The 24105-nt window shown below is 39.8% G+C and overlaps 1 pseudogene; it reads right to left on the minus strand.

Moving 5' to 3' along the window:
• Positions 1 to 17534: 17534 nt before the first annotated feature.
• Positions 17535 to 18498, minus strand: LOC125079473 (olfactory receptor 51I2-like; annotated as a pseudogene).
• Between the last annotated feature and the right edge of the window lie 5607 nt (positions 18499 to 24105).

Here is a 24105-nt window from a genome sequence, read left to right on the forward strand (position 1 = left end):
TGGCTTTAATCCCAATAGTTCTGGGTCCATTTCCCACCATACCTGAGTAGTAGCAACATAAGTGTGTTTGGGTCACTCCCCAGAAGTGGTTAGTTTGGAAAATAGTGTGGTTAGCAGTAAAGGCACTCACTGGATACCTGGAGAAACACTTCATGGAGAAATGCAGCTCAGAACAACTAGAAGCTCATGTCAGAAATGGAAAGTCTCCCACAGACCAGGAATCAAGAGTAGGAAACATCATGAAGCTGAGCAAGGTCAATGGCCCATGTGGCTAGTCAGAAAGCAAGGTTAAGGCAAACATGGCTCAAAAAAAAAAAAAAACAACTGAGTAGGGCGCCTGGGTGGCTCAGTGGGTTAGGCCACTGCCTTTGGCTCAGGTCATGATCTCAGGGTCCTGGGATCGAGTCCCACATCAGGCTCTCTGCTCAGCAGGGAGCCTGCTTCCCTCTCTCTCTCTGCCTGCCTCTCCGTCTACTTGTGATCTCTCTCTGTCAAATAAATAAATAAAATCTTAAAAACAAAACAAAACTGAGTAGCTCACATAACTGGACACCACATATCCCTTAGACTCTGAATGGCCCTGCAGGGGAAGCTGACAGGATTAGTGCTTGTAAAACAATACCGTAGGAGAGGCCAATAAAGACTACACCCCTGCCAGCTGTACTTAGCATGAATATGATCCCAGAGGTCTACCTAAGAGCCTCACAAGGTAGACACAACACTTCTAGAAGGAAGCAGAATGGGAAAAAGAGGGTGTGGGCACTCCAGGAGTACAGTGGGAATAGACAGAGCAGAAATGAGACTACCACCCATGGAGGAGGGGGTTTATCAGGCCCAAAGAGAGGTACATGAGTGTGAGAAGTAGATAGTATAGCAGAAAGCATGACACAGAGCCAGCCAGAATTTTCTGGCTATGGTTATCAGACTTCTTGGTAGAGAGGGTATGGAGAGAGCATTTCTGATTCCTTGGACTGGAATCCAGAAGATGAGAATTGTGAGCAGTATAGAATCTGGTATGTTCAGCTAGGTGGTGGCCAGCAGAACTAGGAGCATAAACTAGAGTCAGTACAGTCTTTGGTCATTTTGGATGGAGGAGCAGCCTCTTACCCAGTAGTACCCTGACACAGGGATTGGGAGAAAGAGAAAATGAAAGAGGAAGATGTTCGTTCTTAGTGGGAAAGCAGTATATGATCACTGTAAACAAACTTGTCCACTCTCAAAATATAAAAGAAAAATATAATAAATTCCAGCAAACTTTCACATAAAATGACAAACACTGTTAGCATCTTGGTGTTTATTTGTCCAGATTTTTTTTAAGTAGGCTCCATGCACAGTGTGGAATCCAGCGAGGGGCCTGAACCCACAACACCAAGATCAAGACCTGAGCTGAAATCAAGAGTTGGATACTTAAGCAACTGAGCAACTGAGGAGCCCCTCTCCAGACTTTCTATTACTGTTTGTATGCATGCTTCTGTATGGGCATATGATAAATGTGTGTATCTGTTTTATATCTGAAAATATATATCTGAAAACCTAAACAGATGAATTGGACACTTTATAAATTTTTTCTAAAGATGCAGCCATTATCCTAGATTTTAGAAGCGATTCCGAGTCTGTGACAGTTAATATGCTCAGGGTAAGTTTCATGGGTTTGATCTTAAGTGACTTAAACATTTTGTGGGTATAAACACACACACACACACACACACACACACACACACACACACCACCACCACCACCACCACCACCACCACCACCACCACCACCACCACAATTACACCACCACTACCACCACCACTACCACTACCTTCCTTATGTAATTTAATAAATACTAAATGCCAGATATAGAGATAAAGCAGGACTCTTTTGACTTCTAGATTAGATTTCTGGTCACTTATTTCATGAATACTCACTGCGTCACCTGGAAGGGCCTGGAGTTAAAGACTAGAATGAGAAGGATAGGCTGCCTCTTTAGGAGATTTGGCTGGAAGTTAAGGTATGTTCTGGACAAAGACCTTCATCATGTGCCTTTCACACAGGCATCTATTTACCTTCCCCATTTCCTTTGTTTGGACATTGTTGTCTCTGTCCCTATCATCTCAGTCACTTGGATTTTTGTTGGGTCCTGGAAAAGTCTGAATAATAGTAACTCTCAGTCATAAGTTACTCATTTTTTAAGGTTTGTTTAGGAATGTTTAATAAACATGACTTGTGTTCTACATTCTGACTACTAGTGCTCTAGTCTCTTGCTTAGAGGAGTGCCATACCTCCGCATTTGTCTCCTTACCTTGAACATCTTTTGCACTAGTCCAAAATCCCATGTAGTTTGCAGGAGTTTTTCCAAACACAATTCCAATTATCTTGCTCCCCTCCTTAAAATCCACTGAGGGTCTTTTATTGTCTGCCCTATAGCATTACTTCTTAGAATGACAGTAGGCCATTCTTTTTCACTTTTATACTGGTCCCCATCTTATTTTTTTGTGTAATATCTCTAATTTTTCCACGTAGTGTTTTTTAGCTACTTTATAGTACTTGCTCTCAGTGGTTTCTTGCACTTTTAAATCCTCCCTTTCACTCTGTTTCCTTTGAATTGCCTTTTGCTGTTTTCTCTTTTTAGTAACACCTTACAAAATGAAGCTCTTTATCAATTTGTCAGGCCTAAAGAAATATTTTCTCTTCAGTGTCCCAGACTTTTTGGCTCATACTTTGAAACAGGACCATTTATAGTTCAGAAAAGTTTGGGGTGAGACTTCTGAGTCATATATGTTCAAATTAGTTAGATACCCTTTATTACTTCTTTAATTAAGATGAGATAAGACTCCCTTGGGTGTGATGCACATGCATGTGGAGGGTTAGCCTTTCCACTGTCTTGCCTTTAAGATAGACCTGAATTTGGGAAAAGACCATATTATACCATTGGTTTAGGATTTCAGAGTTGATGTTTATTGTTTATCTCTTAAGGTACAGTAGTTCCTGCTTATCCACAGGGCATACATTCTAAGACCCTCAGTTGGATGCCTGGAACTGCAGATAATATCAAACCCTATATATACTCTATTTTTTTCCTGTATATACATACTTATGATATAATTTGACTTATAAGTTAGGCACAGTATGAGGTTAGCAACATAACTAATAATAAAATAGAACAATTATAATATACCATAATAAAAGCTATGTGAATGTGGTGTCTCTTTCTCAAAATATCTTATTGTGCTGTATTCACCTTTCTTTTTGTGATTATGTGAGATGATAAAATGCCTACAGGATAGATGAAGTGAGGTGATTTCTGTAGGCATTGCGATGCAGCACTAGACAACTATTGACTTTCTGATGACGTGTCAGGGAGAGATTCATCTGTTTCCAGATGCGGTTGACTGCAAGTAGCTGAAGCCATGGAGAGTTGAAACTGTGGGTAAAGGGGGGGGGGGACTGCTGTATTCTCAGAACAACTTCTTATCTATTGCCCTCACATCTCAAAGCTTTCTTTATGTTAAACTTGATCCAAAGGGAATGTAGCTGATGCAGAATCTGATTGTAGTTTGTCTTTTCCACTCCTAAGGAAGCTAATGGGAATACAGGGCTTTTAATTCTAAGAAAGTTAAAGAATGGGAGGATGGAGAATCTGGATATCTGAAATGGGGACGTAGAAGAGGACACAATTGTTGGTGTTAGACTTCACCATGAAAACTTCCAGTCAATGCTTCACCAAGGAAAATGGTAGGCAAAGAAGTCTCTTGGAAAAATGGACATTCCTGAGAGAGGTTACACGGAGAATCAATGCTGAGGCAGGTGGCACCATATCACGGTGTCATGAGCCCAGCATCACATAATTAACGCATTTATGTATTCTTTTATTCAATGTAAAGTAAGAACTATTTTGGAGGGGGGTAAACAAATAGAGAAGTATAAGAGAGAGAACCTGATCTTAGAGAACTTTCATTTACTACTCTCAGCAATAGCCATATGAGCTTGCAAAGTATCCTTTTTTTTTATAATGTCTGTCACTTAGAGCAGAGTTGGGATGGATGAGAGAAAGTCAACTTTAGACCAGAGGTCCTAGGGTAGTTTATATAGGAGTAGAGCTTCTCTTCTTCCAAGGTCTTCTTCCCAGACATGTCCAGAGCCCTGACTTACTTCTAAACTGATTTCCTCTTCCTTCTCTTATTCTTCCTTTTCATCTTTTTCACCACCACGATTGACAGGAAATCTGTTCCCTACCTTTATTTTTAAGCTGTTCTTGTGAGTTTTTGTTCTGTATTAAGATATAGACATACGAATGTAAAGAGAAGTCACACTTTCAAAGGTAAAGAGTGTGGAATTTGGAAGGTAAACATTCCTTCTAGTGAAAATCACCCAGAAAAAATATCTTTAGAAAAGGGGGTAATGGGAAGGAACACTTTAAGAAGGAGTGGAAGATGTATCACCCTTTCTTGATGCTGACTTAAGATGTTTTAAGTCTTCCAAGAGATTTTCCATCTCATCTAAGTGAAATTTATTGGCATAATATTTTTTAATAATCTTTTTAATATCTGCAGCATCTGTAGTGAGGTCACCACTCTCATTCCTGGTATTGATAATTTGTGTCTTCTCTCTTGTTTCTTTCCTGTTCAATTTGGCTGGAAGCTTATCAATCTTTTTTTTTTTTTTTTTTTTTTTTTTTTTTAATTTTTTTATTTTTTTCAGCATAACAGTATTCATTATTTTTGCACCACACCCAGTGCTCCATGCAATCCGTGCCCTCTACAATACCCACCACCTGGTGCCCCCAACCTCCCACCCCCCACCCCTTCAAAATTCTCAGATCGTTTTTCAGAGTCCATAGTCTCTCATGGTTCACCTCCCCTTCCAATTTCCCTCAACTCCCTTCTCCTCTCCATCTCCCCTTGTCCTCCATGCTATTTGTTATGCTCCACAAATAAGTGAAACCATATGATAATTGACTCTCTCTGCTTGAGTTATTTCACTCAGCATAATCTCTTCCAGTCCCGTCCATGTTGCTACAAAACTTGGGGATTCATCCTTTCTTTCTTTCTTTTTTTTTTTTACAGCGTTATAAACATATATTTTTATCCCCAGGGGTACAGGTCTGCGAATCGCCAGGTTAACACACTTCACAACATCACCATAGCACATACCCTCCCCGATATCCATAACCCCACCCCCTCTCCCAACCCCCTCCCCCCATCAACCCTCAGTTTGTTTTGTGAAATTAAGAGTCACTTATGGTTTGTCTCCCTCCCAATCCCATCTTGTTTCATTTACTCTTCTCCTACCCCCTCAACCCCCCATGTTGCATCTCCTCTCCCTCATATCAGGGAGATCATATGATAGTTGTCTTTCTCCGATTGACTTATTTCGCTAAGCATGATACCCTCTAGTTCCATCCACGTCGTCGCAAATGGCAAGATTTCATTTCTTTTGATGGCTGCATAGTATTCCATTGTGTATATATACCACATCTTCTTTATCCATTCGTCTGTTGATGGACATCTAGGTTCTTTCCATAGTTTGGCTATTGTAGACATTGCTGCTATAAACATTCGGGTGCACGTGCCCCTTCGGATCACTACGTTTGTATCTTTAGGGTAAATACCCAGCAGTGCAATTGCAGGGTCATAGGGTAGTTCTATTTTCAACATTTTGAGGAACCTCCATGCTGTTTTCCAGAGTGGTTGCACCAGCTTGCATTCCCACCAACAGTGTAGGAGGGTTCCCCTTTCTCCGCATCCTCGCCAGCATCTGTCATTTCCGGACTTGTTAATTTTAGCCATTCTGACTGGTGTGAGGTGATATCTCATGGTGGTTTTGATTTGTATTTCCCTGATGCCGAGTGATATGGAGCACTTTTTCATGTGTCTGTTGGCCATCTGGATGTCTTCTTTGCAGAAATGTCTGTTCATGTCCTCTGCCCATTTCTTGATTGGATTCTTTGTTCTTTGGGTGTTGAGTTTGCTAAGTTCTTTATAGATTTTGGACACTAGCCCTTTATCTGATATGTCATTTGCAAATATCTTCTCCCATTCTGTCAGTTGTCTTTTGGTTTTTTTAACTGTTTCCTTTGCTGTGCAAAAGCTTTTGATCTTGATGAAGTCCCAAAAGTTCATTTTTGCCCTTGCTTCCCTTGCCTTTGGTGATGTTCCTAGGAAGATGTTGCTGCGGCTGAGGTCGAAGAGGTTGCTGCCTGTGTTCTCCTCGAGGATTTTGATGGATTCCTTTCTCACATTGAGATCCTTCATCCATTTTGAGTCTATTTTCGTGTGTGGTGTAAGGAAATGATCCAATTTCATTTTTCTGCATGTGGCTGTCCAATTTTCCCAACACCATTTATTGAAGAGGCTGTCTTTGTTCCATTGGACATTCTTTCCTGCTTTGTCGAAGATGAGTTGACCATAGAGTTGAGGGTCCATTTCTGGGCTCTCTATTCTGTTCCATTGATCTATGTGTCTGTTTTTGTGCCAGTACCATGCTGTCTTGATGATGACAGCTTTGTAATAGAGCTTGAAGTCCGGAATTGTGATGCCACCAACTTTGGCTTTCTTTTTCAATATTCCTTTGGCTATTCGAGGTCTTTTCTGGTTCCATATAAATTTTAGGATTATTTGTTCCATTTCTTTGAAAAAAATGGATGGTACTTTGATAGGAATTGCATTAAATGTGTAGATTGCTTTAGGTAGCATAGACATTTTCACAATATTTATTCTTCCAATCCAGGAGCATGGAACATTTTTCCATTTCTTTGTGTCTTCCTCAATTTCTTTCATGAGTACTTTATAGTTTTCTGAGTATAGATTCTTAGTCTCTTTGGTTAGGTTTATTCCTAGGTATCTTATAGTTTTGGGTGCAATTGTAAATGGGATGGACTCCTTAATTTCTCTTTCTTCTGTCTTGTTGTTGGTGTAGAGAAATGCAACTGATTTCTGTGCATTGATTTTATATCCTGACACTTTACTGAATTCCTGGACAAGTTCTAGCAGTTTTGGAGTGGAGTCTTTTGGGTTTTCCACATAGAGTATCATATCATCTGCGAAGAGTGATAGTTTGACTTCTTCTTTGCCGATTTGGATGCCTTTAATTTCCTTTTGTTGTCTGATTGCTGAGGCTAGGACTTCTAGTACTATGTTGAATAGCAGTGGTGATAACGGACATCCCTGCCGTGTTCCTGACCTTAGCGGAAAAGCTTTCAGTTTTTCTCCATTGAGAATGATATTTGCGGTGGGTTTTTCATAGATGGCTTTGATAATATTGAGGTATGTGCCGTCTATCCCTACACTTTGAAGAGTTTTGATCAGGAAGGGATGCTGTACTTTGTCAAATGCTTTTTCAGCATCTATGGAGAGTATCATATGGTTCTTGTTCTTTCTTTTATTAATGTGTTGTATCACATTGATTGATTTGCGGATGTTGAACCAGCCTTGCAGCCCTGGAATAAATCCCACTTGGTCGTGGTGAATAATCCTTTTAACGTACTGTTGAATCCTATTGGCTAGTATTTTGGCGAGAATTTTTGCATCTGTGTTCATCAAGGATATTGGTCTGTAGTTCTCTTTTTGTTGGGATCCTTGTCTGGTTTTGGGATCAAGGTGATGCTGGCCTCATAAAATGAGTTTGGAAGTTTTCCTTCTATTGCTATTTTTTGGAACAGTTTCAGGAGAATAGGAATTAGTTCTTCTTTAAATGTTTGGTAGAATTCCCCGGGAAGCCATCTGGCCCTGGGCTTTTGTTTGTTTGGAGATTTTTGATGACTGTTTCAATCTCCTTACTGGTTATGGGTCTGTTCAGGCTTTCCATTTCTTCCTGGTTCAGTTGTGGTAGTTTATATGTCTCTAGGAATGCATCCATTTCTTCCAGATTGTCAAATTTGTTGGCGTAGAGTTGCTCATAGTATGTTCTTATAATTGTCTGTATTTCTTTGGTGTTCGTTGTGATCTCTCCTCTTTCATTCATGATTTTATTTATTTGGGTCCTCTCTCTTTTCTTTTTGATAAGTCTGGCCAGGGGTTTATCAATCTTATTAATTCTTTCAAAGAACCAGCTCCTAGTTTCGTTGATTTGTTCTATTGTTTTTTTGGTTTCTATTTCATTGATTTCTGCTCTGATCTTTATGATTTCTCTTCTCCTGCTGGGTTTAGGGTTTCTTTCTTGTTCTTTCTCCAGCTCCTTTAGGTGTAGGGTTAGGTTGTGTACCTGAGACCTTTCTTGTTTCTTGAGAAAGGCTTGTACCGCTATATATTTTCCTCTCAGGACTGCCTTTGTTGTGTCCCACAGATTCTGAACCGTTGTGTTTTCATTATCATTTGTTTCCATAAATTTTTTCAATTCTTCTTTGATTTCCTGGTTGACCCATTCATTCTTTAGAAGGATGCTGTTTAGTCTCCATGTATTTGGGTTCTTTCCAAATTTCCTCTTGTTATTGAGTTCTAGCTTTAGAGCATTGTGGTCTGAAAATATGCAGGGAATGATCCCAATCTTTTGATACCGGTTGAGACTTGATTTAGGACCAAGAATGTGATCTATTCTGGAGAATGTTCCATGTGCACTAGAGAAGAATGTGTATTCTGTTGCTTTGGGATGAAATGTTCTGAATATATCTGTGATGTCCATCTGGTCCAGTGTGTCATTTAAGGCCTTGATTTCCTTGTTGATCTTTTGCTTGGATGATCTGTCCATTTCAGTGAGGGGAGTGTTAAAATCCCCTACTATTATTGTATTCTTGTCGATGTGTTTCTTTGATTTTGTTATTAATTGGTTTATATAGTTGGCTGCTCCCACGTTAGGGGCATAGATATTTAAAATTGTTAGATCTTCTTGTTGGACAGTTCCTTTGAGTATGATATAGTGTCCTTCCTCATCTCTTATTATAATCTTTGGCTTAAAATCTAATTGATCTGATATAAGGATTGCCACTCCTGCTTTCTTCTGATGTCCATTAGCATGGTAAATTCTTTTCCACCCCCTCACTTTAAACCTGGAGGTGTCTTCGGGTGTAAGATGAGTTTCTTGTAGGCAACATATAGATGGTTTTTGTTTTTTTATCCATTCTGATACCCTGTTTCTTTTGATTGGGGCATTTAGCCCATTAACATTCAGGGTAAGTATTGAGAGATATGAATTTAGTGCCATTGTATTGCCTGTAAGGTGACTGTTATTGTATATTGTCTCTGTTTCTTTCTGATCTACTACTTTGAGGGTCTCTCTTTGCTTAGAGGACCCCTTTCAATATTTCCTGTAGAGCTGGTTTGGTATTTGCAAATTCTTTCAGTTTTTGTTTGTCCTGGAAGCTTTTAATCTCTCCGTCTATTTTCAATGATAGCCTAGCTGGATATAGTATTCTTGGCTGCATGTTTTTCTCATTTAGTACTCTGAATATATCATGCCAGCTCTTTCTGGCCTGCCAGGTCTCTGTGGATAAGTCTGCTGCCAATCTAATATTTTTACCATTGTACGTTACAGACTTCTTTTCCCGGGCTGCTTTCAGGATCTTTTCTTTGTCACTAAGACTTGTCAATTTTACTATTAGGTGACGGGGTGTAGACCTATTCTTATTGATTTTGAGGGGGGTTCTCTGAACCTCCTGGATTTTGATGCTTGTTCCCTTTGCCATATTGGGGAAATTCTCTCCAATAATTCTCTCCAATATACCTTCTGCTCCCCTCTCTGTTTCCTCTTCTTCTGGAATCCCAATTATTCTAATGTTGTTTCGTCTTATGGTGTCACTTATCTCTCGAATTCTCCCCTCGTGGTCCAGTAGCTGTTTGTCCCTCTTTTGCTCAGCTTCTTTATTCTCTGTCATTTGGTCTTCTATATCGCTAATTCTTTCTTCTGCCTCATTTATCCTAGCAGTGAGAGCCTCCATTTTTGATTGCACCTCATTAATAGCTTTTTTGATTTCAACTTGGTTCGATTTTAGTTCTTTTATTTCTCCAGAGAGGGCTTTTATATCTCCCGAGAGGGTTGCTTTAATATCTTCCATGCCTTTTTCAAGCCCGGCTAGAACCTTGAGAATCATCATTCTGAACTCTATATCTGACATATTACCAATGTCTGTATTGATTAGGTCCCTAGCCTTTGGTATTGCCTCTTGTTCTTTTTTTTGTTGTGAATTTTTCCGCCTTGTCATTTTGTCCAGATAAGAGTTTATGAAGGAGCAAGTAAAATACTAAAAGGGTGGCAACAACCCCAGGAAAATATGCTTTAGCCAAATCAGAAGAGATCCTGAATTGTGAGGGGGGAGAAAGGGGATAAAAAGGGGGTTCAGAAAGAAAGAAAAAAAAAACTATTAAAAGAAAGAAAGCCGATAAAGAAAAAATATAAAAAGAGGAAAAAAAAATATATATATTAGATAAACTATTTAAAAAACGTTAAAAAAAGAAAACGGTAAAAGTTAAAAAAAATTTAGCAGAAGAAGAGAAAAAGAAAAAAAAAATTGAAAAAGAAAAAAAAATTAAATTAACTGCAAGGCTAAAAAATCATGGGGAGAAAGCCATGAGTTCCGTGCTTTGCTTTCTTCTCCTCTGTTATTCCGCCGTTCTCCTTGGTAGGTGAACTTGGTCCTGGCTGGGTTTCCCGTAGATCTTCTGGGGGAGGGGCCCGTTGTAGTGATTCTCAAGCGTCTTTGCCCCAGGCGGAGCTGCACCGCCCTTACCCGGGGTCGCGCTGAGTCATCCGCTCGGGTTCGCTTTGGGGAGCTTTTGTTCCCTGAGCGCTTTCCGTAGAGTCCGGAGGACGGGAATAAAGATGGCGGCCTCCCGGTCTCCGGCCCGGAGGAGCCGAGAGCCCGGGGCCCCACTCCTCAGTGCGGCCTCAGAGAACAGTGCCAAATGACTACCGTCACCCTGGCCTACGGCTGCGCTCCGAGCTGACCGAGCCTGCGACCCGTTCAAGGCAACCCCGAGCTGAGAGTCACTCCTCGGCTCTGTCTCTGCAGCCGGCTTCCCCGTTCTAATACCGGTAAGCTCTGCGACACTGAGACACCCCCGATCCTTCTGCGACCCTGCGGGACCTGAGGCCGCGCTTACCCCGCCTGGGCTTCACCCCAGTTAAGCCTCTGGAGCGATGTCCCTCCGCGGGACAGACTTTTAAAAGTCCTGATTTTGCTCCGTTGCTCCGCCGCTCGCCGGGAGCCGGCCCCTCCCCCCGCGGTCTATCTTCCCGTCGCTTTGGATTCACTTCTCCGCCAGTCCTACCTTGCAGAAAGTGGTTGATTTTCTGTTTCTAGAATTGCTGTTCTTCTTCTCTTCAATCTCCCGTTGGATTTGTAGGTGTTTGCAATCTTTAGATAAGCTATTTAGCTGATCTCCCGCTACCCGAAGTAGTCTCAGCCTGCTACTTCTCCGCCATCTTGACTCCTCCCTGGAAGCTTATCAATCTTAATGCTTTTCTTAATGAAAGAGATTTTGGTTTCATTGATTTTCATTATTGTTTTTCTTTTTCTGTTTTGTTGATATTTCTCTATTATTTTCTTTCTTCTGCTTATATTGGTTGTAATTTCCTCTTATTTTTCTAGGTTCTTAAGGTGGAAGCTGAGGTTACTGGGGTCTTTTTTTCTTATATAGGTCCTGTAGTGCTATACATTTCCTTCTAATTACTGCTTTAACCCGCACCTCACAAATTCAATATGTTTCATTTTCATTCAGTTCAAAATAATTAGTGATTCCCCTTTTCATTTTTGCTTTGACCTATAGTTATTGTAGATTCTGAGTTAGGAGGTCCTGGCATAGGGCTCAGCAAGCTATACTTAGCAAGGCTTTGGAGCCATGGCCTAAAATGGGAAGTGTGAGACAGCAGATGGAGATCACATTGGCCATTTGAAGGTAACTGGTAGCTGATGAGGGATCCTTCAGGACTGTGCTTTATTTGGGGTATTCTGTGGTATGGAACAAGAAGACAGTCTCATTATAGAAGCACAGGAATCAGCTTGTTTCTGAGGGCACTATTTCCAAGGCTTAACAGGTTTTGTCTTCAGTATGATGTGAAAACAGTCTTAATCAAGAAATTCAGAAGATATTTGCAAATGACAGTACAGCCAAAAGATTGATATCCAGGATCTATAAAGAACTCCTCAAACTCAAAACACACAAAACAGATAATCATATCAAAAAATGGGCAGAAGATAAGAACAGACACTTCTCCAATGAAGACATACAAATGGCTATCAGACACATGAAAAAATGTTCATCATCACTAGCCATCAGGGAGATTCAAATTAAAACCACATTGAGATATCACCTTACACCACTTAGAATGGCCAAAATTAGCAAGACAGGAAACAACATGTGTTGGAGGGGATGTGGAGAAAGGGGAACCCTCATCCACTGTTGGGGGGAATGCAAGTTGGTGCAGCCTCTTTGGAGAACAGTGTGGAGATTCCTCAAGAAATTAAAAATAGAACTTCCCTATGACCCTGCCATTGCACTACTGGGTATTTACCCCAAAGATACAGATGTAGTGAAAAGAAGGGCCATCTGTACCCCAATGTTTATAGCAGCAATGGCCATGGTTGCCAACCTGTGGAAAGAACCAAGATGCCCTTCAGCGGACGAATGGATAAGGAAGATGTGGTCCATATACACTATGGAGTATTATGCCTCCATCAGAAAGGATGAATAGCCAACTTTTGTATCAACATGGACGGGACTAGAAGAGATTATGCTGAGTGAAATAAGTGAAGCAGAGAGAGTCAATTATCATATGGTTTCACTTATTTGTGGAGCATAACAAATAGCATGGAGGACATGGGGAGTTAGGAGAAGGCAGTTGTGGGAAATTGGAAGGGGAGGTGAACCATGAGAGACTATGGACTCTGAAAAACAATCTGAAGGGTTTGAAGAGGTGGGGGCTGAGAGGTTGGGGGAACCAGGTGGTGGGTATTAGAGAGGGCACGGATTGCATGGAGCACTGGGTGTGGTACAAAAACAATGAATACTGTTATGCTGAAAATAAATTAAAAAATGATTAAAAAATAATAATAAAAAGAAATTCAAATAACAACCTCTGAAACATGTGATTTATATGTGATTGAGATTCATTTCTGTTTTCAGTCCTCAGTTTCCCTGATAGGTATTCCCACAACACACTTTTTTCTTCTCTTATAATATTCATATATTTGGAAAATGCTTATTTAATACTTGTGTTTACTGCTGAGTTGTATGTGAGTGGCTGAGGGCACTATTTCATTGAATCTCTTCATCTTTGCACCCTCGGCATTCTGCAGTGTGCCTGGGGTGTAATATGTACTTATGGCAGACATTGACTGTTGTTCACCAAACCTAATTCCTTCCCATCCTGGACACACAGTGAGGCATTTCCTAGCTTCCTGTGAGTTGGGTATGATTAAATTCTAGCCACCACTTTCAGTGTGAGTGGAAGTGACCTGTTCCACGTCTAGGACTGGCTCGAAAACCCTCCTATGTGCAGTGTTCTATGTTGACATCACATGTGACTTAGGAACCTCTGTGTTGCATGTGGTAACCACCAGCAGCCTGAGTTCTTTGAAAAGTTATGTAGAGCCTCACCCTTCTCCCTACAACTCCCCACCAACCCATATTTGCACCAGGTGAAGGGGTGAAAACTGAATGTAAGTGTCTGAACATATTTTTGTTGTTGTTAAAGTAGTCTAGCCTTGTAAATATGACACTGAATAAATAGTTGTTGAATAAAAAGAAAGTAACAGAAATAAAACCTGGAAAGTGAGGGACTCAGTTTAGATTAGGTCAGACTGCTGTCTCTCCTGCCAGAGAAGACACCGGAGGTCTGAATTTATGAATTTAATATAAGGAAACTTACATTATTTTTCCTGCTTCCTCTTGGTTATTCAAATTTACCATCTCAATCATTTCTAGCATTCATTATTCACTATGTTCAAGTCTCTTCCATATTCAAAACAAATATAAACCTGCCTAGATTTTATATTCCTCTTTTATCTCTTTCCTTTCTTAGTCAAACCTCTTAGAAAAGTTATCTATAACTTATCTCCAAATATTCATCTTTCATCTTTCATTGCTCCAATATAACTTTGGCCTCAGTCAAACTACCAAAGAGCATTCACTATCATCATTAAGGATCTCTGTGCGTTTGAGGTTTTAAGTCTTTATCTTCCTTGACTTTTCAACAACCTTCAACACAGTTGACCACTCCCTCTTTCTTGAAATATTTTCTTCCTATGACCTCCACGGCATCACATTCATGGTTTTCCTCTTATCTCTTTCAGTACCTCTCAGTTTCCTTTGCCACATATATTTTTTTTTTCTGCCTTATGAGAGAACATGGTATTATAGGGTCTGGAATCAGCCCTTTAGTTGTTATGTAGTCACACTTGGGTTGATGGTTTTTATTGCCATCTGTATATCATGACTTAAATTTTATCTCTAGACTAGACCATTTGGCTAATCTAGAGCTCCCCGGCTACAAGTCCAGTGGCCTGTGTGGTCTAGCCATTTGGATACTTCCAGGGGAGTTCATGCTCAGAGTGTCCATAACCCAGCTCATGATATTCTTTACCAAACTAAGTTTCTCTATTCATGTTTCATGTTCCAGTTAATCATACCACCATTTACCCTGAAGTGTCCCAAACTAGCAGTCACCCTTGGCCTTTCCTTTTTCTTTTCTTAGCTTCATATTTGATCCAAAATCAAGTTATACAATTTCTATTGTTTGAACATATACGTTTGAACCCGTCTCTTTTTCTTTATTTCCACACACTTTATTATTTATTTATTTCCACTAAATCTCATCTCAACTATTTCAATGCCTTCTGATAAATTTGCATGCCTTACAGCTTTAATTTAATCTGTTCTCTACAACATAATATAAAATGCTGTTAAAAATAAATGTGATTGTGTCAAAACTACCCTCATCCATGATTAGCACATTAATTATTTCCCATATTTCTTATTTATGTTTTCATACTTGTCTTGAACCATAGGTTCTTTGCTCTTTGACTTCAATCATACCGCTTTTCATTCCATTCCTTTACTGCACCATGCTTTACCTTCTACAAGCTCTTTGGAGACAAGGCTTTCTTTGCCTGATATACCTTTCTTTAAACACTCTATTTTTTCCTAGTTAATTTCTCTTCAAAATTTGGACATCTACGGGACGCCTGGGTGGCTCAGTTGGTTAAGCAGTTGCCTTCAGCTCGGGTCATGATCCTGGTATCCTGGGATCGAGTCCCACATTGGGCTCCTTGCTTGGCAGGGAGCCTGCTTCTCCCTCTCCCTCTGCCTGCCACTCTATCTGCCTATGCTCACTCTCGCTCCTCTCTCTCCGACAAATAAATAAATCTTAAAAAAAATTTTGGACATCTTCATAATTATCATATTTTGAGAAAAGCCATTCCTAATCCTTTGAACAGGTGAGATACCCTGATTGTGTACTTTCATAGAAACATCCATTAATTAATCCATTTATTCAGTCACTGTGGTAGGCAGAATTCTGAACACCCCATGAAAACATCCTGTTCTAATTCCCCAAACCTTTGAATATGTGAAATATTACTTCTGGTATTGTGTTATTATATGGCATAGCTGACCTTAAGATAGATGAATCCTTAGAAGAAGAGACATTCCTGCAACTAGCTGGTAACAGAAGAAGTTAGAGATAGTCAAAATATGAGAAGGATGTGATGCATTGTTGCTGGTTTGGTGATGAAAGAGGTCATGTGAGCAGCCTTAAGGAGCTGAGGAAGGCCAATAGACAACAATTGAACAATCTCAAGGGACTGGCTTCTGCCAACAGCCAAATGAATATGGAAACAGATTCTTCTCCAGGGCTTCCAGATAAGAAAGACACACATCCCCTTTCAGCATCACTTTGTAAGGTACACTTGAGGTGTGCCACAGTGGCTCAGTTTAGTGTCTGACTTGTGATTTTAGCTTAGATCATGATCCCAGGTCCTGGGATCAAGCCCTTCACTGGGCTTCATGCTCAGTGGGAGTCTTCTTGGCATTCTTTCCATCTTCTCCTCCCTCTGCCCCTCTCTTACTCATATGCGTTCTCTCTCTAAAATAAAAAATCTTGAAAAAAAAGAAGGTATACTCAAGCAGAAATATATTAACAAATCTTAGTATCGTAATTTTCTTTCTTACAAAAACTCTTTATAGAAACAGTATTTAACTCAGGTATGAAGGACATTAATTCTGGGAAAATGGCCTAGGAGATCCTGTATGGTGAAAAAGTAGAAAACCTTTACTTAGGTGAGGGACTTTAGTTCAATCAGTTGGTTTGCACTTCTCATATCTCCAGGTCAGCTAACCAAGCTCAACTGGAAACCTTTTCATAAACTTTGCAATTATTTATATGTATTCTTTTCTCTGAAAGACTAGAGGCTCCCAGGAGTAAACATTTCTAAGTTATCTCTTAATTAATTAATCTGTTGCCCTTTTTTGCACTCAAATTCATGTATTCATTCAAAGGAATTATTAAGCAGCTATTATTTCACAGATACCACTACAAACTGAGTATATTTTGGCACCCTTGCTTGGGTTTTACAGTCTAGTCAAGTGACAAACTATTATATATGTACATATATTGCATAGGACACAAACACAGTCCATTGAATAATGTGAAAAAGAGAATTGGCCAGATTTTTCTGAGAAATTAAGCTTCTACTTGACTAATGAGAAATGAAGCTAGGAATGATACATAGGTAAGGGGGAAAGGGGATGTGAGAACATTACAGGCAGAGTAAATGATGTCTGAGAAGACCCTGAGACCAGGTAAGAGCTTAAGCTGATAGTCTTTTGGCTCCAGTCTCACTTATATATCAACACACTTCTAATCTGCAATTCATATTCCTAACTTATTTTATAGTAAAAATATTTAATAAATATTTTTGGACAAACCAATCTCAGCAGAGTATGCGTAATTCTGTACAATTCTGTACAGTTTGTACAAAGTTTCTGGCTTCATCCTGTACCACTCCATCTTCAAACTCTATACCACAGTCACACTTGTATCAATATAAAAAGTGGTAAAGGCATAAAGAAGTTCAGGAATGGTTATCTTCCCACAAACACATTTATTTCTTTGAAATATGGCGTCTTTTTAAAAAAAATTTGCTCTTTCTTCCTAGGTTTTTATCTTTCTTACTGAATTTGTACTTTGCCTAGAAAGACCCCATACATTTTTCAAGATGAAACAAAAAACAGTCTCTCCTTTGTAGAGGTTTTTCTGATCTTCCCAGGCAAATTCTGGCAACTACTAATTTGCAGTTCCTCTAGTAATCTCTTGCACAGAACTTTATTATGGCACTTGTGTTCTGGTTCTGTATTTACCTGCCTTTGTCCTGGTACAAGATTGTGTTTGTACCAGGAGAGAAAGGATCATGTTTAATATATTTTTCAGTCTTTAATCCCCAGCACTGTTTCCAGTACCAAATAAACAGTGAATGTAAATTTGCAACATGGATTATCTTGATGGTCTTCCCACTAGCCCTGGCCAGGAGTTTTTAGTGCTTCTTAAAGGTAGCAGTTTCCTGCAAGGAATAGGAAGTCTCTTTTATGGTACCCAGACCCTGTTATGTTTCCATAGTTTCATTAGCCTTGGTCTTTCCTCTTTAGCATCCTAATCATGGCCTCCCTGATAGGCTTGGATTTCACACTGTAGATGATGGGGTTGAGCACAGGGGGCACCACCAGGTATGTATAGGCAACTAAGGCATGTACAATGGGAGGTAGGTGCCCCCCAAAACGGTGTATCATGGATAGGGTAATGCCTGGGATGAAGAAGACAAAAACAGCCAGGATATGGGAGACACACGTGTTGAAGGCTCAGATGTGTTCCCTGGGAGATGCCCAGTCCTAGCACTGTGTGTAGGAGGAGAATGTAGGAGAGAATGATGAGCAGAGAATCAATGCCACCAGTGGACAGTGCCATACAAAGCCCATAGAGGATGTTTATTGTGATGTCAGCACAGGCTCTTCTCATCACATCAGGATGGAAACAGAATGAGTGGGACAAGAGGATCTTATTAGGGCAGAAGTTCAGACGTTTGAGCAGGAAGGGCACTGGGAAGAGAGAAAGGGTAGCACAGGTCACAATGGCCAGCCCAATCCTAATGATGACACTATTGGTGAGGATAGTTGCATAGCGAAGAGGGTTGGAGATGGCTACAAAGCGGTCAAATGACATGGCCAGGAGCACCGACGACTCCACCATAGAGAAAGAGTGGAGGAAGAACATCTGGACCAGGCAGGCATTGAAACCTATGAGCCGATGGTCAAACCAGAGCACAGCCAGGGTGGTGGGCAGTGTGGACAGAGTGAGGCCCACATCGGTGAGGGCCAGCATGGACAGAAAGTAGTACATGGGCTGGTGCAGGCTGGGAGTTCTCCTTATAGCTAAGAGGATCAGGCAGTTTCCAGTGAGGGCCACCGTGTACATGGAGGAGAAGGGGATGGAGATCCATCCATGAACAGCCTCCAGCCCTGGGATGCCAATCATCAGGAAGGCATGTGGCTGGAAGAAGGAGATATTGACATATGACTGGGAAGGCAGCATCTTTGGAAAGCAGTTGAGGTTTCTGGAAAGATGTGACTTCTTTAATCTGCACAGAAAGAAAGATAATGACAAGACACTTGTTATTAGGAAGACAATTAGTCATGCTATGTAGGTTATTTCATTATTTCCCATCTTCTCAACTCTTTGTATTATTTTTTTAATCATTTTTTTAAATTTATTTTCAGCATAACAGTATTCATTGTTTTTTGTACCACACCCAGTGCTCCATGAAGTCCATGCCCTCTCTAATACCTAACACCTGGTGTTCCAGGAATATACATACATCAGCTAATATGTCCTCAAACCAATGTAGAATGTAGGGGATAGTTTAACTTCCTCATGATTACCATACAAAAATCATTGAAATAGAATTAGAATTTAGTTATTTCTTTTCTTTCTTTCTTTTATTTTGTAGAGCACTTTTAAAAGAAAATTGTTATTTTTTCAGTGTTCCATGATTCATTGTTATGAAGGGATGTTTGTTAATGCTCTTTAGTATGTAAAGCCCTCTCTAAATGCTCCTCCTCCTCCTCATCGTCGTCATTGTCATCTGTGTCTTGGTCCTTATTTTTTCCTGTTAATACTGCATTTGGCTGTATTCTAAATGCTTTCACATAATTATTTCATTGTTGTGTCATAATTACCTTGCTGATAGAGAAGGGAAATATTTTAGCTAAAGTGAAAGAAAAGAAATTCTGAAGTCCATCTCAAGAAGAGAATACTGCAGCATTCTTCCAAGTCAGTTATTATTGTTATTATTTTTTAAAGATTCTATTTATTTATTTGACCGAGGGAGAAAGAACACAAGCAGTGGGTGTTGAGGAAGGAGAAGCAGGCTTCCCACTGAGCTGGGAGCCTGATGCAGGTCTCCATCCCAGGACCCTGGGATCATGCCCTGAGCCAAAGGCAGATGCTTAACGACTGAGCCACGCAGGCACCCCTGCGTTAGCTATGAGAAATCAAGATCTTTTTGTGTTTGGAGGGTTTGAATATAGATCCTAGGACCTTCTCGTTTAATTATGTCCCAGTAATTATAAAGCCCCAGACTGAAAATGAACATAAGTACTAGGAAAGGATTGGTAAATGAAGAGACATTTGATGCTCCCCAGGTCACTGAGAACACTTAAATATTTGTGGTTCACCTATGCCTTGCCCAGAGCATATCGACCTGGATAAATTGATGTTCTTGTAATCCAGGCTACCCATTGCTTTTCAAGAATCATCCCCTCATTCCATTCCCTCAACATTCCCCCAAACCTTTAAAAATCCAGCCAAACATTTTGGTCAGCCCCCATCACACTCAGCTTGAGGTCTTGATTTGTTCTTGTAAGTATGCCTACCTGTGAATCAGTCAGCACAGACACCTGACCAGCTGCGTGGGCCATAACTACAGAGAATATGGGCCCTGAGATGCTTTTCCAAGAGTTTGAATTTCTACAGCCACACACTGAAAACATGAATCATGTTTTAGTCTAGTCTCCTTTAGTATTTAGTGGGATCCATCCTATTAATGTCACCAATTTAGTATCTGATCCTGGGCAACTAAATTTACCAATTTATCAATTATTGAATATCTCTTATGTTTCAGATATTAGACCCCTCACTTATTTGTTTGTAAATAATATCTCTTGGTCTTAAAAAAAAAATCACAAAAGTTTGGTGCCCCTGGGTGGCACATTTGGTTGAGTGTTTGACTCTAGGTTTTGGCTCAGGTCATGATCTCAGCGTCATGATCAATCTTAATCTGCTTGACGTTCTCTCTCCCTCTGCCTCCCTCTCTCATGCTCTCTGTCCCTCCCAAATAAATAAATACAACCTGAAGAAAAAAAAAAAGGCCATGTAGGTTAAGTATTTGTGTGTATTTTTTCTTAATTTTTAAAAAAGATTTTATTTATTTATTTCACAGACAGAGATCATAAGTAGGTAGACAGACAGGCAGATAGAGAGAAAGGAAGCAAGCTCCCCATGGAGCAGAGAGCCAGATGTGGGGTTCAATCCCAGGACCCTGGGATCATGACCTGAGTTGAAGGCAGAGGTTTTAACCCACTGAGCCACCCAGGTGCCCTTTAAATAATATAATAAACATTAAAAATGGTAATATAAAAATAGTAAAACGGGAGGGGAGATGCTTAGTGAGTTCCTATACACCATTCTGGAAATGAGTCTAAATTCAGGTCTATTTTGCTTAAACACATTCAGTGGTTTTACATTGCCTATATTGGCCATGAGCTGTCCTACATGCTGGAGATTTGTGAAGTGTGGGGCTAGTTGGATCAGATTATCTGGAAGAATTTGTAATCTCCTGTTGTTCCATGGTTACATAATTTGAAGCTGTGTGAATAAAGCGCCTTCCTATTTCTCACAAAATTGTCCCTTACTGCTCATTGTGACCTTTTGTGTCCTTCTTATAAAGCCATTTGCCTTTTATTGTGCTAATTATCTCATTCCTGTTTTTCCTTTTACTAATCTAAGTCACATTTCTTATGCACCTCCTAGGTGCACATATTCACAATTTATACTGTATAGTGTATATATAGTAAAGACTCATGGTTCCTTTAGATTAATGCAGTTAGTATCTACTTTTATCGTACTATTTTAAGATCAACCCAGGAAATACTTTGTCATTGGCAGCTTAAATCAGAATAGAGGATGCATTCTGTGGTCTCCTTTGATTTGCAGGATTGATTTGAGGATTGATCTTACCTGGGATTTATATCAGCATTCTCTCTCTTTCATCCTGCCCTGATTTATCTAATACTGAATAATTGACATATCCTCCATTTGTTGTAGAAATTGCCCTTGTCCCTTCGTTGATATGGTGGTCCTATGCAAGTCTGGGATTTGTGTGATCTATTGCTCTTACTGTTGTGAAGTATCCAAATGTTAAATTAAATTGAATATTACAAGAAACCTGGAGCTCACAAGGGAAGATTATATGATACCCTTTAAGACAAGTTGCTAAAATTTAGGGACAGCTCTTATGCAGTCAAGCCAATTTTTCCCTTATATCCAGATAATGGCTTTTCTATCACTTATTACATTTTGTGATATTATAGTTTTATGAAGAGTCTGATATTGGAAAGGGATTCTGTGTGGTGAAAGGACAGATTTTATTTTTTCTGCTCATTTTAGTAGCCAAGTTGGATTGACAAGTTTCCTGGTTCCCATGAAATCCAAAAGTATTATATTAAGTTGCTTAAGCCTGGAAGTGAGACTGGGTTTGGTTTTCTGTTATTATTTCCAGGATACTAAAGGATCAAAGATATTGCCAATTATAGCTCTCCTCTGAGGAACTAAATAATTTCTGTTTGAACAGTCTAGGATTCTGGGAACTTGTTACTGGGTGTGTCTAGGGAAAGTTAAGTTGCCTAGAAACAGAGGGCTGAATCCACCATGCTTTCTTAACCCAAAGCTGCGTGCATTTCATTCTTTTTTTTAATTCTTTTTTTCCCCACACACAAAAAAAGAAATTATAATTATGTGATGTGATGGAGATGCGATCCAACGCTAAGGTGTAATCATTTTGCGATGTATATGCCAAGTGCTTTTCTAAAAGGCTCTTACTCAGAAGATTATGAAGGACAATCTCATAATGAGAGTTGAGACATCAAGCAAACATTTAGATCACTGGCAGGATGCCTGCTGGGATGGGATTTTTCAGATACTCTTACACTGTTGCTCTCCTTAGAGAAGCAAAAGAGTACTAATCTGCTTGGACACAGAGTCTGGGTTTCTGAACAATTACCTGAATCAGGACATTTTCTATGCTGTAGGAAAGTAGCTGCCTTCCTTTCCTGTGCCGTATCTAGGGGCATAGACCTGCTGTCTCTGGAAGTCCAGGCCTCCTTACTCTTCTTCCTGCTTCTCTAACATCTGCTCAGCCCCATCCCACTGGCTCTTCCTCTTGGCAGCAGCTGAAGAAAGGGGATCTCAGACTCACTAACCAGACCTCAGTCCTTCTAAAGAGTGTAGAAGAGACTGTGTCTGGGCCCCAAGGTACTCACTTTGCTTGTCACAGCCTTCTCTACCTCTCCACATCCTGAAGAAGCCAGGAAAAATATGCAACTTAGATATTACCTTTATACCACTGGCTGGATGCCTTAGTGAGTTGAGTTGCTATTCCCCAGGGATGTCTAAGTCATAGCCACAGAGGATAGTCTGTGCTTGCTCTTTCCTGGGCAATGGAAAATGTGTGGGATACATGTATTGGCAAAGAGGGCAGCAAATGAGATATTTGAGCAACTGAATTGTGGAGGAGATGCCTAGAATCATCATCATCTCTAGGTTTATCCATTTTTCCATATCTGTAGGAAATTTTATTGGGCATTTCAGTTTTTTCCTTTATTATGCCTTTTAATGATACCAGATCAGGCTTCTGGAGTCCCACAGAATATTTTCTGCCCCGCCCCCACCTCCCCCAGTAGAATCTTTCAGAGACTCAGGGTTCTTTGTGTCTCTGTCTACTCTCCCCATGGCCTCCAGGGCTCAGGCAGGTTAAGCGCCCCTACTTCCTGTGTCTATTCTTTATGTGATATCATTGTGAAATCAAAGCCTCATTCTGTTGCACAGTGAATATGTATCAAGTAACGTCAGAAGATAGATGGGGAATAAAGTGTCCCAAGACAGAGAGAGATGAATGAAGGCACACATCTTTACTGAGAGCTTCCATATCTCTGTTTTTGTGTTTTTAAAGCAGAGTGTCTTCCATCCTAGGAAATTTTTTTTTTTTTTGCTATCTTGTTCCATCCCCAGGAGTTTCTTTTTTATCCTAATAGAGTAAAATAAATTGAAAACCTGAAGAAGCCACACATCTGAAATACAGCAGTATCTGGTGTGTGTGTGTGTGTGTGTGTGTGTGTGTGTGTACATGCATAGCATCTTTATTGAGATACAACTAATGTGCAAAATCTGCACTTATTCAATGTATACACTTTAATGAATTTGGATCTAAGCATTCATTCATGAATTTATCATTACTATCAAGGTAATATACATATTTATCAACTCCAAAAGTTTCCTTGTTATAATGGCAGCATTTCTTTTTTTTTTAAGGCTGAATAATATTCTACAGTATTTATATACCACATTTTCTTTATCCATTCATCTTTTGATAGACACTTGGATTGTTGGATATTGGCTGTTATGAATAATGGGGCAATGAAAATGGGAGCACTAGATATGTGAGAAAATATCTCAACATAATAAAAGATTTTTATGACAGGCCCACAGTTAACATCATATTCAACAATGGAAAACTCAAAGATTTTCCTTTAAGATCAGGAACCAGGCAAGGATGGCCATTCTTTCCACCTCTATTTAACACAGAACTGAAAGTCCTAAGAAGAGCAATTAGAGAACAAAAAGAAATAAAAGCATCCAAATTGCAAAGTAAGATGTAAAATTATCTTTCTTTGTAGACAACATGATATTATGTATAGAAAACTCCCAAAACTCTTTAAAAAAAAAACCTGTGACAACTAATAAACAAATTTAGTGAAGTTGCAGGAAACATACAAAAATCAGTTGTGTGTCTATATACGAACAGTGAACTATCCAAAAACAAAATTAATAAAACAATCTCATTTACAATGACATCAAAAAGAATAA

The sequence above is a fragment of the Lutra lutra genome, chromosome 10, assembly GCF_902655055.1.
Source record: "Lutra lutra chromosome 10, mLutLut1.2, whole genome shotgun sequence".
In the NCBI taxonomy this organism is placed as follows: domain Eukaryota; kingdom Metazoa; phylum Chordata; class Mammalia; order Carnivora; family Mustelidae; genus Lutra; species Lutra lutra.